The sequence below is a fragment of the Cynara cardunculus genome (genome assembly GCF_001531365.2).
Source record: "Cynara cardunculus var. scolymus isolate 2C chromosome LG 17, CcrdV1, whole genome shotgun sequence".
NCBI lineage: Eukaryota > Viridiplantae > Streptophyta > Magnoliopsida > Asterales > Asteraceae > Cynara > Cynara cardunculus.
In genome coordinates, this window is record NC_037544.1 from 5610947 (window position 1) to 5619677 (window position 8731).

Below are 8731 nucleotides of genomic sequence, written 5' to 3' on the forward strand. Positions count from 1 at the left end.
TGAGGAAGAGAGACGATGTGTCCTGGTTCAGCGGCAAAGCCCACGGAGCCCGGGGCAACCCGGTCAGCGCAGGAGACATGCCCAACAGTAACACGCACTCCTCCACACTAATTTATTCTTTCTCTCTCTAAACTACAGTAGAGAGAGAATTAAAGACACCCCACAAGCACAAATCTGACTCCATCTGTTTTAATTCTACAACTCCATATAAATAAAATAGAATATAATCTTGCAAGTTTCAATTTCAGATTAAACAAATCAAAATTTCCAACTGAAGATGGGGAAAACCTGCAAAAATGAGAAGAATGGCATCTTGGTATCAGTTGAGATAACCTACCACATTGTAGACAAACAGCATCTTTTCCTCTGTTTTGGGTCAAAAATGACATAAAATCAAGAGAGATCATTAACAGCAAACTCAATGAAAACCATATGAAATCTTTGAAATGATGATGCTTAGTAAACAGAATCAAAGGCAAAATCTTTCATGTAACCCACTTGAAATCAAGAATCATGACACAAAACCCACAAGCCACTCTTCTTGTAAACGTGGACAAAACCCAAGATTTTTTACCTTTTTTTGGTTGCATCAACTTGTAGGCACAAAACCCACTTCAATATGGTATTAACACAGAATCTTCACATATAGTAGTTATATATGTATATATATATATATATATATAAACACACACACAGAAACACAGGTAAAAAGGGTAAAATGCCAAAAACTGATTAAAAGAAAGGGTTTTGCAGAAACTGAGCAGCCCACATGCACAGATTTTAAGTTAACAAAAATGGACCCATCATGAAATAAAACCATTGAACACAGGAAACAACAAAAAGATGCAAAAGAGACAACATCCTCCACCCCCCAATGAAAAGACACAAACACCCATTGGAAGAAGACAACGTCTGCTCAACAACACAAATCCAATTTTACACCAAAACCTAACTTCCCTTTCTGTTTCATTGTTTGCCCAATTTCGTAAATTCCCCCCCTCATCTGTAAATATCTTTCTTGAAAATATTTCCCTTTTTCTACAGTTCTTCCTTTCTAATCTGAAATCTTCCTTCCATCAGAATGGGTTTTTTATGTATATATATATATATATATATATGTGTGTGTGTGTGTGTGTGTGTATATATATGTGTGTGTATAAAGAAATGGAAGGTTGAAGCTTTATTTTACCTTGGAGATCATCCATGGATGAATTATGGTGTTGCAGAGATCGAGGCGATGGGAAATGTATGTAGTAATTGAGATGAAGAAGGTTGCACGCTAGTGCTGACAGACAGCTTTTCTGCTCATTCTTTAAGGTTTAAAACTTCTTCAAGATCATAACCTGTAAAACCAAAGCAATGGTAATAGATCGTAAGCATATAAAATGTACCCTTGTGGTAAAACCTTACTTATATCTTTAAAGTTACTCCTTTTTTTTATTAAAAAGTTAAAATTTAATATTAAATGAAGAAAATATGAATGTGTTTTATTCTTTTAAGTTGTTGAGAAATGTTTCGTTATATTTTATCTGGTAATAAATGCTTTCATCGTATAAAATTTGAAGACGTATTCATGTCTGTGTACGTTTTGATCGAGATGAAATACAATGTACTGGTTTAGTTTGATTTGGTTTATTGTATTAGATTTGAAAACGTTAAAAATTCTAGTTTTCATTCTGTATTTAATAAAAAATTTATCTGATATACCTTTTCTGCTTTGTTTGTGTTTCGATTTCGTGGTTTTGCTCTTTATATTTCGTAGTCCTTTTTGTTTGTCGGGTGTTTTGGTTTTGCGCCTTATAGATCCTTCGGACTTTCTGTTGTTTCCTATTTGTTATTTTTAATATATTTGCTTGTTTTTTTAAAAAAAAAAAATTAATAGAAATTAAACATATTGTCATACAACCTTTCTTTACATTGAAGGGTTTATATATTCACAAATAATTAAATATATTTATTAAATTATGTATATAATTATTATAAAATAGATGAACAGTTATGAAAAATTACAATGATGGAAGGAGGGATAATGCCGACACCTTTTTTTTAACTACAAATTTTGTGATTATCTTTGTACTTATATTGTATTAAAATATAGGATTGAGTTTCGATGAAAAAAAAAATTTAAAATAAGAAGCGTAAGAATTGATCGTCGCCCTTAGATGCATAGATTAAAGGTGATTAAGAGTTTAGATCTTTTCTAACTTCACTATTATATATACATGTGTGTGTAAGAGTTGGTTCAAATGTTGACCAAGTTTATTATGTTAACTTTATTAACCAATCTTGGTAATTGATTCTTACAATAAACGGTTGTGATTTATCATATTAAATTTTTTTTTTACAATTTCACAAATTCTTTTTAATGTAACTCCCATATCATTAATCGGGAGTTACAAAATCAAAAAATATCATGATTTTTGTTAATTTATTTTTGTTGATATAAGAATCATATGAACACATCTATATATATATGAATCATAGTTTCAAATACGAACAAAAATTGACATATATATGAACTTCGACTGCATAACATTTATGAACACAATATGAACATAATAAGAATAGTTGCTACAGGGAAAAAAACAGGTATGAACACAATATGAACAGTTTGTGAGCAATAGTTTCTTCATTATGAACACATTCAGGAGCGAGCCAATATTGAGATATGTAGCTAGTGTACATATAAACACTTGTGAACAATAGTTTATTCATTATGAACACATTCAGAAGCGAACCATGTTGAGATATGCAGCTAATGTACATATGAGCACAATATGAACAGTTTGTGAACAATAACTTCTTCATTATGAACACATTCAGAAGCGAGTCAATGTTGAAATATGCAACTATTGTACATAGGAACACAATATGAACACTTGTGAACACTAGTTTCTCTATTATGAACAATGTGTTTATCCATAATAGCTTGAACAATACCAAAAACTTTACTACCAGATCTCCTCTACCAATCACAAATTCAAAAATATTATAGATAGAAAAATCAATATTATAAAAAAAAACAAGATCAATACTAAATTTACAAAAATCATGAGATTTTTTGATTTTGTAATTCCCAATTAATGATATGGGAGTTACATAAAAAAAATTATGTATTTATCCTTGTCATTAAATTATAAGATGAATATAAACTTATATATAWGATGGATTGTCATTGGTTGAAAATAGTTAGCAAAGTTAACACAATAGACTTTTTGTTAACATTCGAACCAGTCTCTCTCTCTCTCTCTCTCTCTCTCTATATATATATATATATATTATAAGATGAATATAAACTTATATATATGATGGATTGTCATTGGTTGAAAATAGTTAGCAAAGTTAACACAATAGACTTTTTGTTAACATTCGAACCAGTCTCTCTCTCTCTCTCTCTATATATATATATATAATATATATATATATATAGGCTGGTTCAAATGTTAACCAAGTTTAATATGTTAACTTTGTTAACCAATCTTGGTAATTGATCTTTGAAATTTGTGGCTAAGATCATTAATGATATAAATTGTAATGAATTGCACACATAGATAAGGTAACATAAGTGAACAATATTTACAAGGGGTATTTTGGGAAAAGATTTTAGTTATCCATTATGACAATGAGATGTTTTGTAACCGTTCATTAATGACAATTAAATGTTTTGTAATTGTCCATTAATAACAATGTAACTATCCGGGAATTAATATCGTTATTGAATCAAAACCAACTGCAAAATCCTCGACACCAGATTCTTCTACAGTTTTTTTTTGTTAATGGTTCATATGTGAACAACTATTCGATATTTATGGGAATTGTTCATGTGTGAATAGGGTTGTATATGAAGGAAAAAAAAAGTCGTTGACACAAATGGGCATATATGTCAATCTGTGTTTGTATTTGACACAAGGGTTTATATATGTCAATTTGTGTTCGTAATTGACACAAGGGTTCATATATGTCGAGTTGTGTTCATATGGTTGTATGAATGTTCATATATGTAAATTTGTGTTCATATGATCACACGTGTTTATCATCTTTTGTATGTTTATTTGTGTCAATATGTGTTTATATTTATACGAACTATACATATATGTCAATCTGTGTTTGTAATTTTCACAAGGGTTCATATATGTCAATTTTGTGTTCGTAATTGACACAAGGGTTCATATATGTCGAGTTGTATTCATATGGTTGTACAAATGTCCATATATGTGAATTTGTGTTCATATGATTACACATGTTCACTATCTTTCGTTTGTTCATTTTGGGTCAATGTGTTCATATTTATACCAACTGTACATATAGGTCAATCTATTTTCGTAATTAGCACAAGTGTTCATATATGTCAATTTATGTTCGTAATTGACACAATGGTTCTTATATGTCGAGTTGTGTTTATATGGTTATATATTCATATGTGAATTTGTGTTCATATGGTCACACATGTTCATCATCTTTCGTATATGTCAATTTAAACGATACCGAAAACTTTACTATCGGGTCTCTTCCACCAATCACAAATTCATAAACATTAGAGATAAAAAATCAATATCAAAAATAATAACAAGACTAATAATAAGTTAACACAAATCATAGGATTTTACGGTTTTGTAACTTTCAATTAATGATATAAGAGTTATATAAAAAAGAAAATTACATATGTACCCTTGTCATTAAATTCTAAGATGGATAGAAACCTAATACTAAGATAGATTGTGATTGTGTGTATGCATATGCGTTAGATAGAAGGATTTAATCATTTGAGAACCCCATATATTGTGATAAATGTGAGAATTATTATCATAAAATATAGTTTTACATGAATTTTTTTCATCTATGACTAAAACTTATTATATTGATTAACATATATTTGTTTCACAACATGTATGATTTATGTGGATTTAGTTCACAATATGAAAAAAATTTAATTGTATCCTTCATTTTACAAACGCATAAAAAGACGTTCATGTTATGAAATAAACACATTATAAAACAAATATATATTAATCAACATTAAATCCAAACCATAGATGAAAAAAAATATGTGAAAAATAGCACATGATACACTGGCTCTCAAGTTTATCACAATTTTGTGGGTTCTCAAATGAATGTCATATATATAGGGGGTCTTCTTTTAAAGACCGTACAATTTATGAAATGCGCGAGATCCAATATAAATCACAAATCATATTAAATTAAGGGTTAAATTAGGAAATCAGTAAATTTAATAATTTCAAATTAAAATTTTAAATAAAGATTATAATGAATATTTTTAAATTTTCTCTCATCTTATTAACAACATAATCTAAAAAAATAAAACTAAACCTAACAATAACGCTTTATGAATACCAGATAACCTAACAAGTATCATAAAGCAATTCATTATGAATCACAAGTGACAATGATGTGCACACAATGTGAACATAACTTGAAGACGATGATAACACAACTTGAACACAATATGAACACAAAAAAAAAAACCAATAAAACTACAAATCACTGAAAATATTAAAATTAAGATATATCTCGCTATATTATGTGAGCACCCTTCTAGTATATATATATATATATATATATATATATATATTATTTTATGGTTTTTATATTATTATTTAATATTGAATAATTTATTAAATATAATAGTTAGTTTAGAAGGTAACTAGAAATACCATGAGGATGGTGACAACATCCCTTTAAAGTGCATCCCATTCTCTCTTTACCCAAAGGGAATCCAGAGCTTGAAACCACATGCTGCTGACTGTGCCACTCATATACCCTCATCATCACCAACTTCATTAATTAATTAATTAATTACTTTGCTTTGATTTGATTCCCACTCTTCATTATAATATTTAATTTACAGTTAACCCCCTTTTAGATCTCAACCTTTTCCCAATTATCTATGTGGATTTTGACTTCTCATAGTCAAAGTCAAAGCCTTCTAATAATCAACATCTATATGCATTGGAGGGACCCTAACCCCCAATCTTTGACCTTGACTAAGTCAATTGAGATAGTTGGTATTTATAGATAAATGCTCATAGCCTTATCACAAATATTTTGTTGATTTTTTTATAAGAAAAATATTTATTGATGTCCAAAAGTCATAGATACTATACATATTATGTTTACAGAATAGCTATATTTATATATCTTTTTAGAGAAGTATAATACCCGTGAAGTCCATTGTTCTCTTAAAAAATCCAATGAAGAAATTGGTGACATCTCAATATTAGACGCTGAAGGAAGCTGGACTTGAACCATATGCCACCGCTTTCTGGAAGGTGGGTTGAATAGCCCTAAGAGGGTTGTGTAAGCAATCGTATGGACCAGTGGGCATATATATGTGATTTTTAGTATTAAGGTCGGGGAACCCATGCCCACCTTGACTCTAATTTGGTTGCATCCCTGTCATATGCCAACAAAAGTACCATTATGTTATAGGTGTTATGATAATTATATGAAGCGCCTAATGGTCTTGTTGAATTTATCGCCAAAGTACTATTGTTTATGATGAAATGAAACAAGAGACATGCTTTGAAAGTATTATCATGTCATTCACTGTTGTTGTCATCGTTAACAGAGATATATAGAATGGAAGGTCATCAAAACAGTAAGACATTAAAACGTGACGCCTGATGTCTAAGAGTATTCACAATGGAAGTTTCTTTTGGTAGTTGTACAAGAACCTCGACTATGGACATGAGTTCTTGTCAGTCATAGGTTCGTATTAGAACCTAGGTGTTTGAACAATAAACTAGGTTCTTGTATACATCCATTTTCTTTTATTATTTTATTCATTAATTTTATTATTTATTAGTCATTTTATTTTATTTTAATAAATCTATAAAACATATAAGTTAAAAGTGATACAAAAATATAAATTAATTATTACAAAATTAATTTTTAAATTATTTTTCATTATTCGTTTCTTATAAATTTTTATACAAGTTTCTTGTATTAATAAGTTTAATTTTGAATTATCTCATTATATTGTTATTATGTATAGATTATTTTTCATATAGTTATACATAATTAATTTTATAAATCATAAACTAATAATTATAAAATACCTTTTCTATTTTAAAAAAATATACCAAATTGTTATGTACATACATACATAACATACATACATACATACATACGTACATACATACACACATACACACACACACACACACACATATATATATAGAGAGAGAGAGAAGTTAATTTGAGAAATAGTAATTATTTGAGAAGTAAATAAGTGATTATAGCCCTTGATACGATTAAGAATGGTCAAAAATTGTAGATTTGACTGGTCAAAGATTGCGAATTTGACTAGTAAAAATTTGTGGCTTTGACTGGTCAAGTGAAAAATAGAGGGTAGTTTTCTAACTTAAAACTTTTACAAATAGTCGGCAAACAAGTGCATATGTGAACTCATAGTTAATATGTGAATCTGGTAAATAGTTCATATGTAAATTACACGAGTTCACATATGAGCATATAGTTCATATGTGAATCACACAAGTTCACATATACACTTGTTTTGCCGTCTATTTGTAAAAGTTACAAAATTACCCTTCTAACTTTCACATACCATGCGATGAATTATCTGGTGTTTCATAGTTAAAGTCAACAAATCTTGACCATATGAAGTGTTATAATCACTTCTCTACTTCTTAAAAAATTACTACTTATGTATGTATGTATGTATGTATGTATGTATGTATGTATGTATGTATGTATGTATGTATGTATGTATGTATGTATGTATGTATGAGTCATTCATCGCACATCTTCAAATAAATGGAAAAAGACATTGAGGATCAAGAAGGCTTTCAAATGCTTCCAAACTCTCGATATCTCCGACATTCTTCAAAAGCTGTGAATTTTCCAAAATCTTCCTACATTCAACCATATCATCGAAATTTTATTACATTCAACTCAAATGAAGTTCTTAACATATGTGGTCGAACCAAGATTACGAGTGATCTATATTAATATTATTTAGTAATATTGTTTATAAAGATTAATATTTGTATAATTTTATACTTTATTCGATTGTAGTATAAAATTATGTTTATGTTTTAATTGTTTATCAAATATGTTAACAAAATATATAAATTAACAAATTAAAATTAATATAGAAAAGTGAAAATTAATAAATTATATTTGAATTTTTTATAATTTTATAATATATATTGAATTTATATAATAATTTATAAATAAAATCACATTTTGTAATCAAAGAAAATGGAAAGTGGGGTTTGTGTAAGAATCTCCATTGTGTGAAGTATTATTGAGATTCTTACTTTATTAAGGTGTGAATGATATGGTCGGAAAAAAATATGGCAAGTGAGGTTATTAGAGGTTCTATCACTGTGGATGCTCTAATACCTTATGTTAGGGTTGCTTAAAAACACTACCAACCCGATCAATCTAACTCACTCCAACAAAAAATAACTCAGCCTTGAAGTAAAACAATGTTTAATTGAGTTGTAAAAATCTTCAAATTGTAGGTATTGGCTTGATATTGCCTGATGAACCCGATATCCTATTACTATTTGCATTTAATATGATTGTTGAGTCTATATTAATGCGTACATTAGACAATTACACCATCAGATGCCCAGTTCATATACATATATTTTTATTCTATTCTTCATCTCTATATAATTAACTCTTTTGTATATGTTAAGTAACTATGAACACACACACACACACACACACACACACACACACA